Below are 22,580 nucleotides of genomic sequence, written 5' to 3'. Positions count from 1 at the left end.
CATTCTTCATATTCTACTTCTTCATCTTCTTCATATTCTTCTTCTTCATCATATTCTTATTTGTGACAGGCATTCCTGTAGTTGTTATCTATAAAAGGTTGGACATTACACCTTTCGTTCTGCCCGTCACAAAAGATTTACAACAGGATTTGTCCGCGTTCAGTTTGGCCTGCAGCAGCAGGTCTTTTCCAGGGGCACCACGAGGAGGAACGGACTCACCCCCATACACTGCTTAGTCATCTTCTGCTTATAATTTAGATATTATCTTTTGCTCTGATTTTTAGTCTTATGCTTAATGTTCTTCCGCTTTTTGTTCTGCAGCTTCTTGTATTTCTGCTTCTTGGTTTTCTGTCTCTTGTTTTTCTGTATCTTGGTGCTTGTCTTCTCTTCTTTGTCTTCTTGGTCAACTTCTTCAGGGTCATCTTCTTGGTCTTCTTCGGGGTGGTCTTCAGGGTCGTCGTCTTCGGGGGTCCTCGTCTTCGGGGTCCTCGTCTTCTTCGGGTTGGTCTTCTGGGTCCTCGTCTTCGGGGTCCTCGTCTTCTTCGGGGTGGTCTTCAGGGTCCTCGTCTTCTTCGGGGTGGTCTTCAGGGTCCTCGTCTTCTTCGGGGTGGTCTTCAGGGTCCTCGTCTTCAGGGTCATTGTCTTCGGGGTCCTCGTCTTCTTAGGGTTGGTCTTCAGGGTCCTCGTCTTCAGGGTCCTCGTCAGGGAGATCCAGAGTGATTACCAAGAACCATTTCAAAAAGCTTGAACTTGGAAATGTAGCAGAAGGTACAAGAAAGCTGAGGAACTACCGAGGACCAGCTGACGGTACTGGAACCCGGATGGATAGCAGAAGGTACAAGAGCCAATGGAACTACCGAGGACCAGCTGATGTTACTGGAACTCGGTTACTAAGCAGGAGGTACCTGTGCCAGAAAGCACTACCAAGGACCAGCAGACGTTGGTGGAACTTGGATACCGAGAAGGAGGCACCTAATCCAAAGGCACTGCCGAGAACCAGCTGACGGTACTGGAACCCGGATGGGTAGCAGAAGGTACAAGAGCCAATGGAACTACCGAGGACCAGCTGATGTTACTGGAACCCGGATGGGTAGCAGAAGGTACAAGAGCCAATGGAACTACCGAGGACCAGCTGATGTTACTGGAACTCGGTTACTAAGCAGGAGGTACCTGTGCCAGAAAGCACTACCAAGGACCAGCAGACGTTGGTGGAACTTGGATACCGAGAAGGAGGCACCTAATCCAAAGGCACTGCCGAGAACCAGCTGACGGTACTGGAACCCGGATGGGTAGCAGAAGGTACCCATGTAAAAAAAAAGTTCAAGGCCGCGAGCCGGCCGCAGTTACCAAAACCCACAGTCCTACAGAGGGTGCTTGTCCTATTGGCACTATGGAACCAGCCTTCATTGCCAGATCCCGCAGCCCACATAGGAGTCACCTAAACTGCAGGCACCATAGAGTCGGCTAACCCGACCGCAACACGACAGGACAACGCATTGGAGGCAAAGTGACGTTGACACTACCCGGAAACAGCTGGCGTGCTGGAACCAGGCTGGGCAGGAGGGAGTACCCGTGCCAAAGACACTGCCGAGAACCAGCTGACGGTACTGGAACCCGGATGGGTAGCAGAAGATACAAGAGCAAATGGAACTACCGAGGACCAGCTGACGGTACTGGAACCCGGATGGGTAGCAGAAGGTACAAGAGCCAATGGAACTACCGAGGACCAGCTGATGTTACTGGAACTCGGTTACTAAGCAGGAGGTACCTGTGCCAGAAAGCACTACCAAGGACCAGCAGACGTTGGTGGAACTTGGATACCGAGAAGGAGGCACCTAATCCAAAGGCACTGCCGAGAACCAGCTGACGGTACTGGAACCCGGATGGGTAGCAGAAGGTACCCATGTAAAAAAAAAGTTCAAGGCCGCGAGCCGGCCGCAGTTACCAAAACCCACAGTCCTACAGAGGGTGCTTGTCCTATTGGCACTATGGAACCAGCCTTCATTGCCAGATCCCGCAGCCCACATAGGAGTCACCTAAACTGCAGGCACCATAGAGTCGGCTAACCCGACCGCAACACGACAGGACAACGCATTGGAGGCAAAGTGACGTTGACACTACCCGGAAACAGCTGGCGTGCTGGAACCAGGCTGGGCAGGAGGGAGTACCCGTGCCAAAGACACTGCCGAGAACCAGCTGACGGTACTGGAACCCGGATGGGTAGCAGAAGATACAAGAGCAAATGGAACTACCGAGGACCAGCTGACGGTACTGGAACCCGGATGGGTAGCAGAAGGTACAAGAGCCAATGGAACTACCGAGGACCAGCTGATGTTACTGGAACTCGGTTACTAAGCAGGAGGTACCTGTGCCAGAAAGCACTACCAAGGACCAGCAGACGTTGGTGGAACTTGGATACCGAGAAGGAGGCACCTAATCCAAAGGCACTGCCGAGAACCAGCTGACGGTACTGGAACCCGGATGGGTAGCAGAAGGTACCCATGTAAAAAAAAAGTTCAAGGCCGCGAGCCGGCCGCAGTTACCAAAACCCACAGTCCTACAGAGGGTGCTTGTCCTATTGGCACTATGGAACCAGCCTTCATTGCCAGATCCCGCAGCCCACATAGGAGTCACCTAAACTGCAGGCACCATAGAGTCGGCTAACCCGACCGCAACACGACAGGACAACGCATTGGAGGCAAAGTGACGTTGACACTACCCGGAAACAGCTGGCGTGCTGGAACCAGGCTGGGCAGGAGGGAGTACCCGTGCCAAAGACACTGCCGAGAACCAGCTGACGGTACTGGAACCCGGATGGGTAGCAGAAGGTACAAGAGCCAATGGAACTGCCGAGAACCAGCTGGCGGTGCTGGAGCCCAGGGTAAATACTAAAAACAGAAGAGCCAGAGGTGTATTTGGAGGAGGTTTTAAATCCGTACTACAGTGGATGTGGACAAAGCAGGAGAATTTGCCGGACACACAGCTGGGGATCAGCTGACGTTACTGAATCCCAATAACACTGGAGCAAGCGTTGACTGTGCAGACGGCACTTCTGAGCAGCAACTAGCGGTATTGGAGCCCAGGGTAAATACTAAAAACGGAGGAGCCAGAGGTGTAATTGGAGCAAGTTTTAAATAAGTAGCACAGTGAATATGGACAGAGCAGGAGAAATTGCCGTGAACACAGCAGGGGAACAGCTGACGTTACCGAACCCCAATAACACCGCAGCAAGTGTTGACTGTGCAGACGGCACTTCCGAGCGCCAACTGGCGGTGCTGGAGCCCAGGGATAAGAATGAAAACAGAGGAGCCAGAGGTGTAATTCGAGCAACTTTAAAATGTGTAGTACAGTGGATGTGGACAAAGCAGGAGAAATTGCCGTCCGCACAGCAGGAGAACAGCTGACGTTACTGAACCCCAATAACACGGCAGCAAGTGTTGACTGTGCAGACGGCACTTCCGAGCGCCAACTGGCGGTGCTGGAGCCCAGGGATAAGAATGAAAACAGAGGAGCCAGAGGTGTAATTCGAGCAACTTTAAAATGTGTAGTACAGTGGATTTGGACAAAGCAGGAGAAATTGCCGTCCGCACAGCAGGAGAACAGCTGACGTTACTGAACCCCAATAACACGGCAGCAAGTGTTGACTGTGCAGACGGCACTTCCGTGCGCCAACTGGCGGTGTTGGAGCTCAGGGATAATACTGAAAACAGAGGAGCCAGAGGTGTAATTGGAGCAACTTTAAAATCTGTAGTAGTGAGAATGTGGACAGAGCAGGAGAAATTGCCGTCCGCACAGCAGGGGAACAGCTGACGTTACTGAACCCCAATAACATGGTAGCAAGTGTTGACTGTGCAGACAGCACTTCCGAGCGCCAACTGGCGGTGCTGGAGCCCAGGGATAAGAATGAAAACAGAGGAGCCAGAGGAGTAATTGGAGCAACTTTAAAATGTGTAGTACAGTGGATGTGGACAAATCAGGAGAAATTGCCGTCCGCACAGCAGGAGAACAGCTGACGTTACTGAACCCCAATAACACGGCAGCAAGTGTTGACTGTGCAGACGGCACTTCCGAGCGCCAACTGGCGGTGTTGGAGCTCAGGGATTACAGTTCAGGTGGTAGAAACATGAACAGAACAGGAGACCTGGATACTGTTGCCAACCAATTATTTATTCTGGAAGAGGACTGGCAAATTCATGAGAGATCCAGGCCTTGTTCATTTTGAGAAAAGTAAGCCGGTCAACGTTATCGGAGGATAGTCGCATGCGACGGTCTGTTAGTACACCACCTGCGGCACTAAAGACGCGTTCCGATAATACACTAGCAGCAGGGCAAGCTAGCACCTCCAGTGCATACTGACTAAGCTCTGGCCATGTATCCAGCTTACAGACCCAAAACTTGAAGGGAGAAGAGCCGTCTGGGAGTACACTAAGAGGGCAAGACATGTAGTCTGTCACCATCTGACGGAAACGTTGCCTCCTGCTGACTGGAGCTGTCTGTGATGGTGTAGACATTTGTGGCGGCGGGGACACAAAACTTTGCCACATTTCGGCCATACTGGTCTTGCCTTGTGCTGAGGCGCTGCTTCTGCTCCCTCTTTGTGCAGAGCTTCCTCCACTGCCTCGACGCACTGAGCTGCTTTGTAAAGCACTAGCAGCACTGCTCTCGGTTGGAATGGAGAACATGATGGAATGCACCAGTGCGTCTTGGTACTCCCGCATTTTACGCTCCCGGTTCAATGGTGTTATGAGGCTTTGTAAGTTGTCCCGGTAGCGAGGATCTAGGAGGGTGGACACCCAATAATCAGCCGTGTTGAGAATGTGGGCGATGCGGCGGTCGTTTCTGAGGCACTGCAGCATGAAATCAACCATGTGCTGCAGACTGCCAACTGGCCAAGAAACGCTGTCCCCTGCTTGAGGCGTGATCTCTGCCTGCTCTGCATCACCCCACCCTCGCTCTAGATACTGACTACTAGAGCATTGTGTACCTCCCTCCTCTGGACAGATGTCTTCCTCATCCATTGACTCCTCCTCATCCTCCTCACAAAGTGTCCCCTGCCTAGGCCTTTGTGAGGAACCACGTTGCGCAGACTGTAGAGAAGCAGATGGCATTTGTGACTCCTCATCCTCCACCTCTTCCAAAACCTCGTCCCTTAGTGCTTGCAGTGTTTTTTCAAGCAGGCAGATAAGGGGGATAGTCATGCTGACTAGTGCATCATCTGCACTCGCCATCCGCGTGGAATAATCGAAGGCACGCAAAACGTGGCAAATGTCCTTCATAGAGGCCCACTCAGTGGTGGTGAAGTGTGAACGGCGCGCACTGCGACTTGTTTGCGCCTGCTGCAGCTGGTACTCCATTACTGCTGCCTGCTGCTCACACAACCTCTCCAACATATGTAACGTTGAATTCCACCTGGTGGGTAGGTCACATATGATGCGATGTTCCGGAAGACATAATCGGCGCTGCAGAGCTGCAATGCGTGATCTTGCATTGCTGGAACGCCGCAAGTGAGCGCACTCTATGCGGACCTTGTGAAGCAGTGCATCAAGATCCGGATAGTCCCTCAAAAAACTCTGCACGACCAAGTTGAGCACATGTGCCAGACATGGGATGTGAGTGAGGTTGCCTAGGCCCAGAGCTGCCACCAGATTTCGGCCATTGTCACACACTACCATGCCTGGCTGGAGATTCGCTGGCACAAACCACACGTCACTCTGCTGCTTGATGGCATTCCAGAGCTCCTGCGCTGTGTGGCTTCGATTCCCCAAAGAAATTAATTTTAATACGGCCTGTTGACGTTTGGCCACGGCTGTGCTCATATCGGTCATCATAACAGGTAACCGTTCACGGGTCGATGTGGAGGTAGACCGTGACGGCTCCTGCAGCGCTGATTCAGAGGAACTGGAGTATGAGGAGGAGTCAATGTGTACAGACTGGATTCCTGCAATCCTTGGAGTTGGCAGAACACGTACAGCGCCACTCTCAAGATCTGTACCCGGCTCCACAACATTTACCCAATGGGCAGTGAGGGAAAGGTATCGTCCCTGTCCATGCTTACTGGTCCACGCATCAGTGGTCAGGTGGACCTTGCTACTGACGGCGTTTTGTAGCGCATGTTTAATTTTTCCCTCCACATGATGTTGCAGGGCAGGGACGGCTTGCCTGCTGAAATAAAAGCGGCTGGGCACGTTGTATTGTGGGACTGCCAATGCCATAAAGTTACGGAATGTGTCAGTCTCCACCAGCCTGAATGATAGCATTTCAAGGGCCAGTAGTTTAGCAATGCCAGCATTCAGAGCCTGTGCTCGGGGGTGGTTTGCCGAGTATGGGCGCCTTTTCTCCCATGCCTGTGCTAACGATGGCTGTAGACTGGCCTGGGAGTGTGAGGATGACTGGGAAAGTGGTGCTGTGGGTGGAATTACACTGTGTCTCTGTACAACAGTGCCAGAGATTCTTCCATGGCGATCCTGTGAGGAAGCCGAACCAGCTGTGTGTGAGCTGGAGGAAGAGGCTACAACACGAGCTGAAGAGGTGGTAGGTGGCGCTGTAGGTTGGCCTAGGTCTTCAGTGTGTTTGTGTAACTCCACCACGTGCTTGGTCCGCACATGTTTCCACATATTTGTGGTATTGAGGTTGCTGACACTTTTCCCTCTTTTCACCTTCTGATTACACAGCTTGCATTTGACAAAGCAAATGTCATCTGCAACTGTGTCAAAAAAGGACCAGGCACTGCAAGTCTTGGGAGCGCCCGCTTTGGATTTTGGAAGAGCCATGCTCCTAATGGGTGCCGAAGTGGAGGCTACAGGCAACCAAGTCTGCCCCCTCCCTCTCCCTCCTTTTTGGGCCGTTCGGGGAATCTCTTCCTCAGAGCTGCTCCCACCACCTTCCTGTCCCTCACGCCATGATGGGTCAAGGACCTCATCATCTACACCACCCTCTTCAAACAACTGCTTCTCCTGGGTAGTCTCGACAGCACAGTACGCACCAGAAAGTGGCACCTGAGTCTCATCATCAGATGCGTACTGAGGTGTGCTGCTGACCATAGGCACTGGCCCACCCGCCTCTTCAGATTCAGAGAGACAAAACGGTTGCGCATCACTGCATACTACCTCTTCTTCAAATTCTCGAATTCTGCTTGGCTGGCCCCCTCTTTCCAAGCCAAGAGATTCAGAGAACAGAAGTAGAGATGGCTCCTGTCCAGGGCTCTCTGACTGCCTGGGCAATTTGGCAGGTGGTGAAGAGACAGATGGGTGCTCTTCAGTGCTCAGGACCTGAGAGGATCTGGAACTAATTGAAGTCGATGCGTTAGCTGCCATCCATCCGACAACGGCTTCAATTTGGTCCTCGCGCAGCAGTGGGGTACGGCTAGCTCCTACAAAGCTGCGCATAAAGGACTGTTCCCTGGTAAAACTGGGGGATGCTGAGTCACTGGTGCCCGCAGCAGGCACAGAATCCCCACGTCCTCTCCCTGCAGGCACAGAATCCTCACGTCCTCTCCCTGCAGAAACTCCACGCCCACGCCCACGACCACGACCACATGCCTTACTCCCTGCCTTCTTCATCTTGGTAGACTGATAAAGATAGGCAGAAAAGTACTAAGGGCTTAGTGTGCTTATTCCTGAACAGCTGCTAACAGGTATAAGAAACACTAATTTTATAAAGTGTGGACTAGACTTTAATATGAGCTAATGTGGCCTACACAACTGTAAAGTGGAGTGTTTGGTGAACTTTATTTAGGTTTTTTTTGTCACAAAAAGACACTGGATGTGCCTAAAGATGTAATAACGATAGTATCACAAACTTTTTGTAGCTATTACAATGTAGGAAGGTAACCTACAATGCAATAGATGAGGCTGCAAAAAATAGGCTAATACTAATCTGGCTGGGGCTGCAGGGCCCAATGCTGCAGAAAGGCTCCTCTATCTACTCCTATATAGTGTGTTTGGAATCAATTTAGCTGAATATGGATGGAACCACCACACTAATAGGAGATATCAGGAAAAATTATGAATTGGCAATAAAGGACAATGTATGAGGCAGTGACACACACTGAGTGCACTACAACCAGACGGGGTTGAAGCACACACTACAGGGTGAGCTGCACTCACACACCAGACCTTGCAGACAGCGGTGAACAGTACAGATGCAGAGCACTGTGCACTAGTGCTGCAAGACGGAAAAAAAATTCTCTATCTACTCCTATATAGTGTGTTTGGAACCAATTTAGCTGAATACAGATGGAACCACCACACTAATAGGAGATATCAGGAAAAATTATGAATTGGCAATAAAGGACAATGTATGAGGCAGTGACACACACTGAGTGCACTACAACCAGACGGGGTTGAAGCACACACTACAGGGTGAGCTGCACTCACACACCAGACCTTGCAGACAGCGGTGAACAGTACAGATGCAGAGCACTGTGCACTAGTGCTGCAAGACGGAAAAAAATTTCTCTATCTACTCCTATATAGTGTGTTTGGAACCAATTTAGCTGAATACAGATGGAACCACCACACTAATAGGAGATATCAGGAAAAATTATGAATTGGCAATAAAGGACAATGTATGAGGCAGTGACACACACTGAGTGCACTACAACCAGACGGGGTTGAAGCACACACTACAGGGTGAGCTGCACTCACACACCAGACCTTGCAGACAGCGGTGAACAGTACAGATGCAGAGCACTGTGCACTAGTGCTGCAAGACGGAAAAAAATTTCTCTATCTACTCCTATATAGTGTGTTTGGAACCAATTTAGCTGAATACAGATGGAACCACCACACTAATAGGAGATATCAGGAAAAATTATGAATTGGCAAAAAAGGACAATGTATGAGGCAGTGACACACACTGAGTGCACTACAACCAGACTTGGCTGAAGCACACACTACAGGGTGAGCTGCACTCACACACACAGACCTTGCAGATAGCGGTGAACAGCACAGGGAACTGTGCACTAGCACTGCAAGGCACAGTGATTTAGAAAGTAGCTTGGGTAAAGCAGTATAGAGCAAATAGGTAGCTAAAACTGTCCCTCAGAACAACAGCGTCCTATCCCTAACTGAATTCACAGCAGAGTGAGCTCAAAATGGCGGCGGTGGCTTTTATAGTGCATCATGACATCATTTCAGCAGCCAATCACAGCCATGCCATTAGTTAAGATGCCTACATGCCTAACAGGATGTGCCCACACTTCTTAGGATCCTCATTGGCTGAATAAAATGAAAATGTCTCATTGCATTATGGGAACTTCCGATTCCGGTATACGATATTGCAATAGTATCGGAATTAAGTATCGGAATTCCGATACCGCGAATATCGGCCGATACCCGATATTTCAGTATCGGAATGCTCAACACTACTCACCACCTGTAGTTATTTAGGTGAAAGCTCCAAAATGCTTGCCTAATATGTCTGTTTATCCAAAAGGAAGTATAGAGGGAGAGCTAGATAGATAGCATTGCATTACATTACATGGCAATGCACTGCACAGTTGCTGAAGTTGAACCAAAATGAGCTTGTCATCTGGCTTCTGCAACTTTTAACATGAAAAATCCAATGAGGAGAAGAAAAGCAAAGCCAAAGAGTCCATCCCAAAATTCGACAAACAAGCCAAATGAACAAAAAGCATTGAATTCAATTCTTTCTGATTTTAGCAACTGCATTAAAGAAGGGGTGCACCGGTCCTGGAGATACTGCAATACCAGGTCAATGCGTGGAGTGGACAGAGCAAGCTCTTTTTCCATCTCCCTGTTCTAAAAATCCATTTAATATATGGTCCCCAGATAGGGGACGTATCAGATATTAAACTGATAAGAACAGATACTACACTTGATCTTAGCCAAAAGGCCGAGAAGCGATAACCAGAATTGGTTTCCGACTACGGTGCCACCCAAGGATTCTGAAAAGTCCATTTGTGGAGATGGCCACCTGGACTCCCGTTAAGAAGACATGCTGTCAACCTCTAGATCCCTCACATGCCTGCACTTTTCGGCTTGCTGCTGCTGCAATCCACGCGTTTTAGATCTGCATAACTCCACCTCTTTTAGCACAGTACCCTCAACCCCCGGCTGTTCCCACCCGCCTCAACACCGTTGGAAGGGAGGAGAACCAATTAAGGCGGGGGGGGGGTGGAACGAGCAGCTGTCTACCCTTAGCAGGCGGGTTGCTGATTAATTACCTCTCCTGCTGCTGCTGCTGCTGGCTGTCCAGCAGCAGACTGAAGGTGGCTGCTGCTGTGCGCAGGTATATAAAGGCTCAGAGCCTATTATGACACGCGCAGCCAGCGTTCCATTGCCACATTCCGTCTACTGCAGGCGGGATACCTGGATGGCTGAATGTCACTGAGAAGCTCACAGAGACCGCCATAAGCAACAGTTTAAAAGAATGCCACAGACTAATCAACCAAACTTTTTGGGTTGGTTTCTCTTTTATAGTCTGCAGGCATTAAATGAAAGAAGTCAGTGTTCCAGCAGAGGGAGACAACGTTTCAGAAAAGGCATTGTAGCAAACCAAAAAAGAAATTTTAAGCGCAGCAGAGTAACCAGCTCACATACCTGTTAGCTCAGGTGAGTTTAAAAGGCTGCTGTTGATAACAAGGGCATTTGCTAAATAGATGGTGTGTGTGCAACAATATACTGAAAGGTCAATTATATTGTGCAGCTTATCTCACCACCTGTAGTTATTTAGGTGAAAGCTCCAAAATGCTTGCCTAATATGTCTGTTTATCCAAAAGGAAGTATAGAGGGAGAGCTAGATAGATAGCATTGCATTACATTACATGGCAATGCAATGCACAGTTGCTGAAGTTGAACCAAAATGAGCTTGTCATCTGGCTTCTGCAACTTTTAACATGAAAAATCCAATGAGGAGAAGAAAAGCAAAGCCAAAGAGTCCATCCCAAAATCCGACAAACAAGCCAAATGAACAAAAAGCATTGAATTCAATTCTTTCTGATTTTAGAAACTGCATTAAAGAAGGGGTGCACCGGTCCTGGAGATACTGCAATACCAGGTCAATGCGTGGAGTGGACAGAGCAAGCTCTTTTTCCATCTCCCTGTTCTAAAAATCCATTTAATATATGGTCCCCAGATAGGGGACGTATCAGATATTAAACTGATAAGAACAGATACTACACTTGATCTTAGCCAAAAGGCCGAGAAGCGATAACCAGAATTGGTTTCCGACTACGGTGCCACCCAAGGATTCTGAAAAGTCCATTTGTGGAGATGGCCACCTGGACTCCCGTTAAGAAGACATGCTGTCAACCTCTAGATCCCTCACATGCCTGCACTTTTCGGCTTGCTGCTGCTGCAATCCACGCGTTTTAGATCTGCATAACTCCACCTCTTTTAGCACAGTACCCTCAACCCCCGGCTGTTCCCACCCGCCTCAACACCGTTGGAAGGGAGGAGAACCAATTAAGGCGGGGGGGGGGGGTGGAACGAGCAGCTGTCTACCCTTAGCAGGAGGGTTGCTGATTAATTACCTCTCCTGCTGCTGCTGCTGCTGGCTGTCCAGCAGCAGACTGAAGGTGGCTGCTGCTGTGCGCAGGTATATAAAGGCTCAGAGCCTATTATGACACGCGCAGCCAGCGTTCCATTGCCACATTCCGTCTACTGCAGGCGGGATACCTGGATGGCTGAATGTCACTGAGAAGCTCACAGAGACCGCCATAAGCAACAGTTTAAAAGAATGCCACAGACTAATCAACCAAACTTTTTGGGTTGGTTTCTCTTTTATAGTCTGCAGGCATTAAATGAAAGAAGTCAGTGTTCCAGCAGAGGGAGACAACGTTTCAGAAAAGGCATTGTAGCAAACCAAAAAAGAAATTTTAAGCGCAGCAGAGTAACCAGCTCACATACCTGTTAGCTCAGGTGAGTTTAAAAGGCTGCTGTTGATAACAAGGGCATTTGCTAAATAGATGGTGTGTGTGCAACAATATACTGAAAGGTCAATTATATTGTGCAGCTTATCTCACCACCTGTAGTTATTTAGGTGAAAGCTCCAAAATGCTTGCCTAATATGTCTGTTTATCCAAAAGGAAGTATAGAGGGAGAGCTAGATAGATAGCATTGCATTACATTACATGGCAATGCAATGCACAGTTGCTGAAGTTGAACCAAAATGAGCTTGTCATCTGGCTTCTGCAACTTTTAACATGAAAAATCCAATGAGGAGAAGAAAAGCAAAGCCAAAGAGTCCATCCCAAAATCCGACAAACAAGCCAAATGAACAAAAAGCATTGAATTCAATTCTTTCTGATTTTAGAAACTGCATTAAAGAAGGGGTGCACCGGTCCTGGAGATACTGCAATACCAGGTCAATGCGTGGAGTGGACAGAGCAAGCTCTTTTTCCATCTCCCTGTTCTAAAAATCCATTTAATATATGGTCCCCAGATAGGGGACGTATCAGATATTAAACTGATAAGAACAGATACTACACTTGATCTTAGCCAAAAGGCCGAGAAGCGATAACCAGAATTGGTTTCCGACTACGGTGCCACCCAAGGATTCTGAAAAGTCCATTTGTGGAGATGGCCACCTGGACTCCCGTTAAGAAGACATGCTGTCAACCTCTAGATCCCTCACATGCCTGCACTTTTCGGCTTGCTGCTGCTGCAATCCACGCGTTTTAGATCTGCATAACTCCACCTCTTTTAGCACAGTACCCTCAACCCCCGGCTGTTCCCACCCGCCTCAACACCGTTGGAAGGGAGGAGAACCAATTAAGGCGGGGGGGGGTGGAACGAGCAGCTGTCTACCCTTAGCAGGAGGGTTGCTGATTAATTACCTCTCCTGCTGCTGCTGCTGCTGGCTGTCCAGCAGCAGACTGAAGGTGGCTGCTGCTTTGCGCAGGTATATAAAGGCTCAGAGCCTATTATGACACGCGCAGCCAGCGTTCCATTGCCACATTCCGTCTACTGCAGGCGGGATACCTGGATGGCTGAATGTCACTGAGAAGCTCACAGAGACCGCCATAAGCAACAGTTTAAAAGAATGCCACAGACTAATCAACCAAACTTTTTGGGTTGGTTTCTCTTTTATAGTCTGCAGGCATTAAATGAAAGAAGTCAGTGTTCCAGCAGAGGGAGACAACGTTTCAGAAAAGGCATTGTAGCAAACCAAAAAAGAAATTTTAAGCGCAGCAGAGTAACCAGCTCACATACCTGTTAGCTCAGGTGAGTTTAAAAGGCTGCTGTTGATAACAAGGGCATTTGCTAAATAGATGGTGTGTGTGCAACAATATACTGAAAGGTCAATTATATTGTGCAGCTTATCTCACCACCTGTAGTTATTTAGGTGAAAGCTCCAAAATGCTTGCCTAATATGTCTGTTTATCCAAAAGGAAGTATAGAGGGAGAGCTAGATAGATAGCATTGCATTACATTACATGGCAATGCAATGCACAGTTGCTGAAGTTGAACCAAAATGAGCTTGTCATCTGGCTTCTGCAACTTTTAACATGAAAAATCCAATGAGGAGAAGAAAAGCAAAGCCAAAGAGTCCATCCCAAAATCCGACAAACAAGCCAAATGAACAAAAAGCATTGAATTCAATTCTTTCTGATTTTAGAAACTGCATTAAAGAAGGGGTGCACCGGTCCTGGAGATACTGCAATACCAGGTCAATGCGTGGAGTGGACAGAGCAAGCTCTTTTTCCATCTCCCTGTTCTAAAAATCCATTTAATATATGGTCCCCAGATAGGGGACGTATCAGATATTAAACTGATAAGAACAGATACTACACTTGATCTTAGCCAAAAGGCCGAGAAGCGATAACCAGAATTGGTTTCCGACTACGGTGCCACCCAAGGATTCTGAAAAGTCCATTTGTGGAGATGGCCACCTGGACTCCCGTTAAGAAGACATGCTGTCAACCTCTAGATCCCTCACATGCCTGCACTTTTCGGCTTGCTGCTGCAGCAATCCACGCGTTTTAGATCTGCATAACTCCACCTCTTTTAGCACAGTACCCTCAACCCCCGGCTGTTCCCACCCGCCTCAACACCGTTGGAAGGGAGGAGAACCAATTAAGGCGGGGGGGGGGGGTGGAACGAGCAGCTGTCTACCCTTAGCAGGAGGGTTGCTGATTAATTACCTCTCCTGCTGCTGCTGCTGCTGGCTGTCCAGCAGCAGACTGAAGGTGGCTGCTGCTGTGCGCAGGTATATAAAGGCTCAGAGCCTATTATGACACGCGCAGCCAGCGTTCCATTGCCACATTCCGTCTACTGCAGGCGGGATACCTGGATGGCTGAATGTCACTGAGAAGCTCACAGAGACCGCCATAAGCAACAGTTTAAAAGAATGCCACAGACTAATCAACCAAACTTTTTGGGTTGGTTTCTCTTTTATAGTCTGCAGGCATTAAATGAAAGAAGTCAGTGTTCCAGCAGAGGGAGACAACGTTTCAGAAAAGGCATTGTAGCAAACCAAAAAAGAAATTTTAAGCGCAGCAGAGTAACCAGCGCACATACCTGTTAGCTCAGGTGAGTTTAAAAGGCTGCTGTTGATAACAAGGGCATTTGCTAAATAGATGGTGTGTGTGCAACAATATACTGAAAGGTCAATTATATTGTGCAGCTTATCTCACCACCTGTAGTTATTTAGGTGAAAGCTCCAAAATGCTTGCCTAATATGTCTGTTTATCCAAAAGGAAGTATAGAGGGAGAGCTAGATAGATAGCATTGCATTACATTACATGGCAATGCAATGCACAGTTGCTGAAGTTGAACCAAAATGAGCTTGTCATCTGGCTTCTGCAACTTTTAACATGAAAAATCCAATGAGGAGAAGAAAAGCAAAGCCAAAGAGTCCATCCCAAAATCCGACAAACAAGCCAAATGAACAAAAAGCATTGAATTCAATTCTTTCTGATTTTAGAAACTGCATTAAAGAAGGGGTGCACCGGTCCTGGAGATACTGCAATACCAGGTCAATGCGTGGAGTGGACAGAGCAAGCTCTTTTTCCATCTCCCTGTTCTAAAAATCCATTTAATATATGGTCCCCAGATAGGGGACGTATCAGATATTAAACTGATAAGAACAGATACTACACTTGATCTTAGCCAAAAGGCCGAGAAGCGATAACCAGAATTGGTTTCCGACTACGGTGCCACCCAAGGATTCTGAAAAGTCCATTTATGGAGATGGCCACCTGGACTCCCGTTAAGAAGACATGCTGTCAACCTCTAGATCCCTCACATGCCTGCACTTTTCGGCTTGCTGCTGCTGCAATCCACGCGTTTTAGATCTGCATAACTCCACCTCTTTAAGCACAGTACCCTCAACCCCCGGCTGTTCCCACCCGCCTCAAAACCGTTGGAAGGGAGGAGAACCAATTAAGGCAGGGGGGGGGGGTGGAACGAGCAGCTGTCTACCCTTAGCAGGAGGGTTGCTGATTAATTACCTCTCCTGCTGCTGCTGCTGCTGGCTGTCCAGCAGCAGACTGAAGGTGGCTGCTGCTGTGCGCAGGTATATAAAGGCTCAGAGCCTATTATGACACGCGCAGCCAGCGTTCCATTGCCACATTCCGTCTACTGCAGGCGGGATACCTGGATGGCTGAATGTCACTGAGAAGCTCACAGAGACCGCCATAAGCAACAGTTTAAAAGAATGCCACAGACTAATCAACCAAACTTTTTGGGTTGGTTTCTCTTTTATAGTCTGCAGGCATTAAATGAAAGAAGTCAGTGTTCCAGCAGAGGGAGACAACGTTTCAGAAAAGGCATTGTAGCAAACCAAAAAAGAAATTTTAAGCGCAGCAGAGTAACCAGCTCACATACCTGTTAGCTCAGGTGAGTTTAAAAGGCTGCTGTTGATAACAAGGGCATTTGCTAAATAGATGGTGTGTGTGCAACAATATACTGAAAGGTCAATTATATTGTGCAGCTTATCTCACCACCTGTAGTTATTTAGGTGAAAGCTCCAAAATGCTTGCCTAATATGTCTGTTTATCCAAAAGGAAGTATAGAGGGAGAGCTAGATAGATAGCATTGCATTACATTACATGGCAATGCAATGCACAGTTGCTGAAGTTGAACCAAAATGAGCTTGTCATCTGGCTTCTGCAACTTTTAACATGAAAAATCCAATGAGGAGAAGAAAAGCAAAGCCAAAGAGTCCATCCCAAAATCCGACAAACAAGCCAAATGAACAAAAAGCATTGAATTCAATTCTTTCTGATTTTAGAAACTGCATTAAAGAAGGGGTGCACCGGTCCTGGAGATACTGCAATACCAGGTCAATGCGTGGAGTGGACAGAGCAAGCTCTTTTTCCATCTCCCTGTTCTAAAAATCCATTTAATATATGGTCCCCAGATAGGGGACGTATCAGATATTAAACTGATAAGAACAGATTTTTTTTTTTGATTTTTTTTCTTTATCGAAAGCCCGAATTCGTGTACAAAACCCGAGTGCGCTTAAAAAAGTGACAAGTGCCACAAAAAAAGTGCACTAGGATGCTGGTCTTCTTGAAACCCTCTCCAAAAGGAGAAGGGTCCCCCAAACCATTCCCCGTCCCTCCGAGCCAGAAGGCCACAGCGAGGAACAGGGACAAATAGCCACCTCCAGCCGAAGCCAGAGGCGACCCAATCTTACCCCCAGCACCTGCCCGAGTTCTCACCCGAGCAAGGCACTGGGAGCCAAAGACTGTGCTCCCCTCCCGGAAGAGGGGAGCCAACAACGCTCTCCTCCCGAAAGAGGAGAGCCAGGGGGGTTCAGGGGGGAGCGGAACCTGATGGCCACACACTCCCCCCCTAGACCTGCCAAGAGAGGAACCCATAAGGGAACCGCATCCCGACAAAATCCTAGTAGGACGTGACACACGTGAATAAGTGGACACACAGTGACAAAGAAATTAAATAAATAGTGAAGGTTTCACAGTATAATACTGCCCGGACCTTCGACCGGGAATTGAAAAAATTCCCCATCCTAAGGCCAGAAGGCCCAGAATAAGGGTGTGTGCGAAGAAAGAAATATTGAAGTGCTTGTGCAAATGTGCCATAAACTCAAGTGGGGTTCCCAATCCCAGTGAGTTAAGGCACCCCAGGGTCACCACTCCTGGGGCACTTCACACTTCGGGCTTTCGATCTTCCCCGGCCCAATGGCGTTGATCCTGGGGGGCCATGCTTTCCACCAGATGACTATATTAGCCACCTGGCGTACTAACAAGCGCCTAAACCCCAGTGTGCATAATGTATCAATCTACTAGGGCGGCCAACATCCAAAACCGCCTTTTCGAAAGATACTACACTTGATCTTAGCCAAAAGGCCGAGAAGCGATAACCAGAATTGGTTTCCGACTACGGTGCCACCCAAGGATTCTGAAAAGTCCATTTGTGGAGATGGCCACCTGGACTCCCGTTAAGAAGACATGCTGTCAACCTCTAGATCCCTCACATGCCTGCACTTTTCGGCTTGCTGCTGCTGCAATCCACGCGTTTTAGATCTGCATAACTCCACCTCTTTTAGCACAGTACCCTCAACCCCCGGCTGTTCCCACCCGCCTCAACACCGTTGGAAGGGAGGAGAACCAATTAAGGCGGGGGGGGGGTGGAACGAGCAGCTGTCTACCCTTAGCAGGAGGGTTGCTGATTAATTACCTCTCCTGCTGCTGCTGGCTGTCCAGCAGCAGACTGAAGGTGGCTGCTGCTGTGCGCAGGTATATAAAGGCTCAGAGCCTATTATGACACGCGCAGCCAGCGTTCCATTGCCACATTCCGTCTACTGCAGGCGGGATACCTGGATGGCTGAATGTCACTGAGAAGCTCACAGAGACCGCCATAAGCAACAGTTTAAAAGAATGCCACAGACTAATCAACCAAACTTTTTTTTTTTTTTTTCTCTTTTATAGTCTGCAGGCATTAAATGAAAGAAGTCAGTGTTCCAGCAGAGGGAGACAACGTTTCAGAAAAGGCATTGTAGCAAACCAAAAAAGAAATTTTAAGCGCAGCAGAGTAACCAGCTCACATACCTGTTAGCTCAGGTGAGTTTAAAAGGCTGCTGTTGATAACAAGGGCATTTGCTAAATAGATGGTGTGTGTGCAACAATATACTGAAAGGTCAATTATATTGTGCAGCTTATCTCACCACCTGTAGTTATTTAGGTGAAAGCTCCAAAATGCTTGCCTAATATGTCTGTTTATCCAAAAGGAAGTATAGAGGGAGAGCTAGATAGATAGCATTGCATTACATTACATGGCAATGCAATGCACAGTTGCTGAAGTTGAACCAAAATGAGCTTGTCATCTGGCTTCTGCAACTTTTAACATGAAAAATCCAATGAGGAGAAGAAAAGCAAAGCCAAAGAGTCCATCCCAAAATCCGACAAACAAGCCAAATGAACAAAAAGCATTGAATTCAATTCTTTCTGATTTTAGAAACTGCATTAAAGAAGGGGTGCACCGGTCCTGGAGATACTGCAATACCAGGTCAATGCGTGGAGTGGACAGAGCAAGCTCTTTTTCCATCTCCCTGTTCTAAAAATCCATTTAATATATGGTCCCCAGATAGGGGACGTATCAGATATTAAACTGATAAGAACAGATACTACACTTGATCTTAGCCAAAAGGCCGAGAAGCGATAACCAGAATTGGTTTCCGACTACGGTGCCACCCAAGGATTCTGAAAAGTCCATTTGTGGAGATGGCCACCTGGACTCCCGTTAAGAAGACATGCTGTCAACCTCTAGATCCCTCACATGCCTGCACTTTTCGGCTTGCTGCTGCTGCAATCCACGCGTTTTAGATCTGCATAACTCCACCTCTTTTAGCACAGTACCCTCAACCCCCGGCTGTTCCCACCCGCCTCAACACCGTTGGAAGGGAGGAGAACCAATTAAGGCGGGGGGGGGGTGGAACGAGCAGCTGTCTACCCTTAGCAGGAGGGTTGCTGATTAATTACCTCTCCTGCTGCTGCTGCTGCTGGCTGTCCAGCAGCAGACTGAAGGTGGCTGCTGCTGTGCGCAGGTATATAAAGGCTCAGAGCCTATTATGACACGCGCAGCCAGCGTTCCATTGCCACATTCCGTCTACTGCAGGCGGGATACCTGGATGGCTGAATGTCACTGAGAAGCTCACAGAGACCGCCATAAGCAACAGTTTAAAAGAATGCCACAGACTAATCAACCAAACTTTTTGGGTTGGTTTCTCTTTTATAGTCTGCAGGCATTAAATGAAAGAAGTCAGTGTTCCAGCAGAGGGAGACAACGTTTCAGAAAAGGCATTGTAGCAAACCAAAAAAGAAATTTTAAGCGCAGCAGAGTAACCAGCTCACATACCTGTTAGCTCACGTGAGTTTAAAAGGCTGCTGTTGATAACAAGGGCATTTGCTAAATAGATGGTGTGTGTGCAAAAATATACTGAAAGGTCAATTATATTGTGCAGCTTATCTCACCACCTGTAGTTATTTAGGTGAAAGCTCCAAAATGCTTGCCTAATATGTCTGTTTATCCAAAAGGAAGTATAGAGGGAGAGCTAGATAGATAGCATTGCATTACATTACATGGCAATGCAATGCACAGTTGCTGAAGTTGAACCAAAATGAGCTTGTCATCTGGCTTCTGCAACTTTTAACATGAAAAATCCAATGAGGAGAAGAAAAGCAAAGCCAAAGAGTCCATCCCAAAATCCGACAAACAAGCCAAATGAACAAAAAGCATTGAATTCAATTCTTTCTGATTTTAGAAACTGCATTAAAGAAGGGGTGCACCGGTCCTGGAGATACTGCAATACCAGGTCAATGCGTGGAGTGGACAGAGCAAGCTCTTTTTCCATCTCCCTGTTCTAAAAATCCATTTAATATATGGTCCCCAGATAGGGGACGTATCAGATATTAAACTGATAAGAACAGATACTACACTTGATCTTAGCCAAAAGGCCGAGAAGCGATAACCAGAATTGGTTTCCGACTACGGTGCCACCCAAGGATTCTGAAAAGTCCATTTGTGGAGATGGCCACCTGGACTCCCGTTAAGAAGACATGCTGTCAACCTCTAGATCCCTCACATGCCTGCACTTTTCGGCTTGCTGCTGCTGCAATCCACGCGTTTTAGATCTGCATAACTCCACCTCTTTTAGCACAGTACCCTCAACCCCCGGCTGTTCCCACCCGCCTCAACACCGTTGGAAGGGAGGAGAACCAATTAAGGCGGGGGGGGGGTGGAACGAGCAGCTGTCTACCCTTAGCAGGAGGGTTGCTGATTAATTACCTCTCCTGCTGCTGCTGCTGCTGGCTGTCCAGCAGCAGACTGAAGGTGGCTGCTGCTGTGCGCAGGTATATAAAGGCTCAGAGCCTATTATGACACGCGCAGCCAGCGTTCCATTGCCATATTCCGTCTACTGCAGGCGGGATACCTGGATGGCTGAATGTCACTGAGAAGCTCACAGAGACCGCCATAAGCAACAGTTTAAAAGAATGCCACAGACTAATCAACCAAACTTTTTGGGTTGGTTTCTCTTTTATAGTCTGCAGGCATTAAATGAAAGAAGTCAGTGTTCCAGCAGAGGGAGACAACGTTTCAGAAAAGGCATTGTAGCAAACCAAAAAAGAAATTTTAAGCGCAGCAGAGTAACCAGCTCACATACCTGTTAGCTCAGGTGAGTTTAAAAGGCTGCTGTTGATAACAAGGGCATTTGCTAAATAGATGGTGTGTGTGCAACAATATACTGAAAGGTCAATTATATTGTGCAGCTTATCTCACCACCTGTAGTTATTTAGGTGAAAGCTCCAAAATGCTTGCCTAATATGTCTGTTTATCCAAAAGGAAGTATAGAGGGAGAGCTAGATAGATAGCATTGCATTACATTACATGGCAATGCAATGCACAGTTGCTGAAGTTGAACCAAAATGAGCTTGTCATCTGGCTTCTGCAACTTTTAACATGAAAAATCCAATGAGGAGAAGAAAAGCAAAGCCAAAGAGTCCATCCCAAAATCCGACAAACAAGCCAAATGAACAAAAAGCATTGAATTCAATTCTTTCTGATTTTAGAAACTGCATTAAAGAAGGGGTGCACCGGTCCTGGAGATACTGCAATACCAGGTCAATGCGTGGAGTGGACAGAGCAAGCTCTTTTTCCATCTCCCTGTTCTAAAAATCCATTTAATATATGGTCCCCAGATAGGGGACGTATCAGATATTAAACTGATAAGAACAGATTTTTTTTTTTTATTTTTTTTCTTTATCGAAAGCCCGAATTCGTGTACAAAACCCGAGTGCGCTTAAAAAAGTGACAAGTGCCACAAAAAAAGTGCACTAGGATGCTGGTCTTCTTGAAACCCTCTCCAAAAGGAGAAGGGTCCCCCAAACCATTCCCCGTCCCTCCGAGCCAGAAGGCCACAGCGAGGAACAGGGACAAATAGCCACCTCCAGCCGAAGCCAGAGGCGACCCAATCTTACCCCCAGCACCTGCCCGAGTTCTCACCCGAGCAAGGCACTGGGAGCCAAAGACTGTGCTCCCCTCCCGGAAGAGGGGAGCCAACAACGCTCTCCTCCCGAAAGAGGAGAGCCAGGGGGGTTCAGGGGGGAGCGGAACCTGATGGCCACACACTCCCCCCCTAGACCTGCCAAGAGAGGAACCCATAAGGGAACCGCATCCCGACAAAATCCTAGTAGGACGTGACACACGTGAATAAGTGGACACACAGTGACAAAGAAATTAAATAAATAGTGAAGGTTTCACAGTATAATACTGCCCGGACCTTCGACCGGGAATTGAAAAAATTCCCCATCCTAAGGCCAGATGGCCCAGAATAAGGGTGTGTGCGAAGAAAGAAATATTGAAGTGCTTGTGCAAATGTGCCATAAACTCAAGTGGGGTTCCCAATCCCAGTGAGTTAAGGCACCCCAGGGTCACCACTCCTGGGGCACTTCACACTTCGGGCTTTCGATCTTCCCCGGCCCAATGGCGTTGATCCTGGGGGGCCATGCTTTCCACCAGATGACTATATTAGCCACCTGGCGTACTAACAAGCGCCTAAACCCCAGTGTGCATAATGTATCAATCTACTAGGGCGGCCAACATCCAAAACCGCCTTTTCGAAAGATACTACACTTGATCTTAGCCAAAAGGCCGAGAAGCGATAACCAGAATTGGTTTCCGACTACGGTGCCACCCAAGGATTCTGAAAAGTCCATTTGTGGAGATGGCCACCTGGACTCCCGTTAAGAAGACATGCTGTCAACCTCTAGATCCCTCACATGCCTGCACTTTTCGGCTTGCTGCTGCTGCAATCCACGCGTTTTAGATCTGCATAACTCCACCTCTTTTAGCACAGTACCCTCAACCCCCGGCTGTTCCCACCCGCCTCAACACCGTTGGAAGGGAGGAGAACCAATTAAGGCGGGGGGGGGGTGGAACGAGCAGCTGTCTACCCTTAGCAGGAGGGTTGCTGATTAATTACCTCTCCTGCTGCTGCTGGCTGTCCAGCAGCAGACTGAAGGTGGCTGCTGCTGTGCGCAGGTATATAAAGGCTCAGAGCCTATTATGACACGCGCAGCCAGCGTTCCATTGCCACATTCCGTCTACTGCAGGCGGGATACCTGGATGGCTGAATGTCACTGAGAAGCTCAC

At 48.1% G+C, this 22,580-nt stretch overlaps 9 non-coding genes and 2 pseudogenes across 9 annotated transcripts; all 11 read right to left on the bottom strand.

Moving 5' to 3' along the window:
- Positions 1-9,676: 9,676 nt before the first annotated feature.
- LOC141157923 (U2 spliceosomal RNA) lies at positions 9,677-9,867 on the bottom strand. Its single transcript, XR_012247961.1, has one exon. It is a non-coding gene; the product is annotated as a U2 spliceosomal RNA (small nuclear RNA).
- A 1,115-nt stretch (positions 9,868-10,982) lies between these two features.
- Positions 10,983-11,173, bottom strand: LOC141157922 (U2 spliceosomal RNA). The gene has a single exon (XR_012247960.1). It is a non-coding gene; the product is annotated as a U2 spliceosomal RNA (small nuclear RNA).
- Positions 11,174-12,290: 1,117 nt separating this feature from the next.
- LOC141157921 (U2 spliceosomal RNA) lies at positions 12,291-12,481 on the bottom strand. The gene has a single exon (XR_012247959.1). It is a non-coding gene; the product is annotated as a U2 spliceosomal RNA (small nuclear RNA).
- Positions 12,482-13,595: 1,114 nt separating this feature from the next.
- LOC141157920 (U2 spliceosomal RNA) lies at positions 13,596-13,786 on the bottom strand. Its single transcript, XR_012247958.1, has one exon. It is a non-coding gene; the product is annotated as a U2 spliceosomal RNA (small nuclear RNA).
- A 1,117-nt stretch (positions 13,787-14,903) lies between these two features.
- Positions 14,904-15,094, bottom strand: LOC141157919 (U2 spliceosomal RNA). Its single transcript, XR_012247957.1, has one exon. It is a non-coding gene; the product is annotated as a U2 spliceosomal RNA (small nuclear RNA).
- Positions 15,095-16,211: 1,117 nt separating this feature from the next.
- On the bottom strand, positions 16,212-16,403 carry LOC141160174 (U2 spliceosomal RNA). The gene has a single exon (XR_012250136.1). It is a non-coding gene; the product is annotated as a U2 spliceosomal RNA (small nuclear RNA).
- Positions 16,404-17,198: 795 nt separating this feature from the next.
- Positions 17,199-17,290, bottom strand: LOC141160430 (U2 spliceosomal RNA; annotated as a pseudogene).
- Positions 17,291-18,400: 1,110 nt separating this feature from the next.
- On the bottom strand, positions 18,401-18,591 carry LOC141157918 (U2 spliceosomal RNA). Its single transcript, XR_012247956.1, has one exon. It is a non-coding gene; the product is annotated as a U2 spliceosomal RNA (small nuclear RNA).
- Positions 18,592-19,706: 1,115 nt separating this feature from the next.
- On the bottom strand, positions 19,707-19,897 carry LOC141157917 (U2 spliceosomal RNA). Its single transcript, XR_012247955.1, has one exon. It is a non-coding gene; the product is annotated as a U2 spliceosomal RNA (small nuclear RNA).
- A 1,115-nt stretch (positions 19,898-21,012) lies between these two features.
- On the bottom strand, positions 21,013-21,204 carry LOC141160224 (U2 spliceosomal RNA). The gene has a single exon (XR_012250177.1). It is a non-coding gene; the product is annotated as a U2 spliceosomal RNA (small nuclear RNA).
- Positions 21,205-21,999: 795 nt separating this feature from the next.
- LOC141160429 (U2 spliceosomal RNA) lies at positions 22,000-22,091 on the bottom strand (annotated as a pseudogene).
- Between the last annotated feature and the right edge of the window lie 489 nt (positions 22,092-22,580).

This window comes from Phyllobates terribilis, unplaced genomic scaffold, assembly GCF_046119375.1.
Source record: "Phyllobates terribilis strain yellow unplaced genomic scaffold, ASM4611937v1 Scaffold_8__6_contigs__length_399053987, whole genome shotgun sequence".
NCBI lineage: Eukaryota > Metazoa > Chordata > Amphibia > Anura > Dendrobatidae > Phyllobates > Phyllobates terribilis.
The sequence above is the reverse complement of the archived record's forward strand: the minus strand, read 5'-3'. Positions and strand labels throughout refer to the sequence as shown.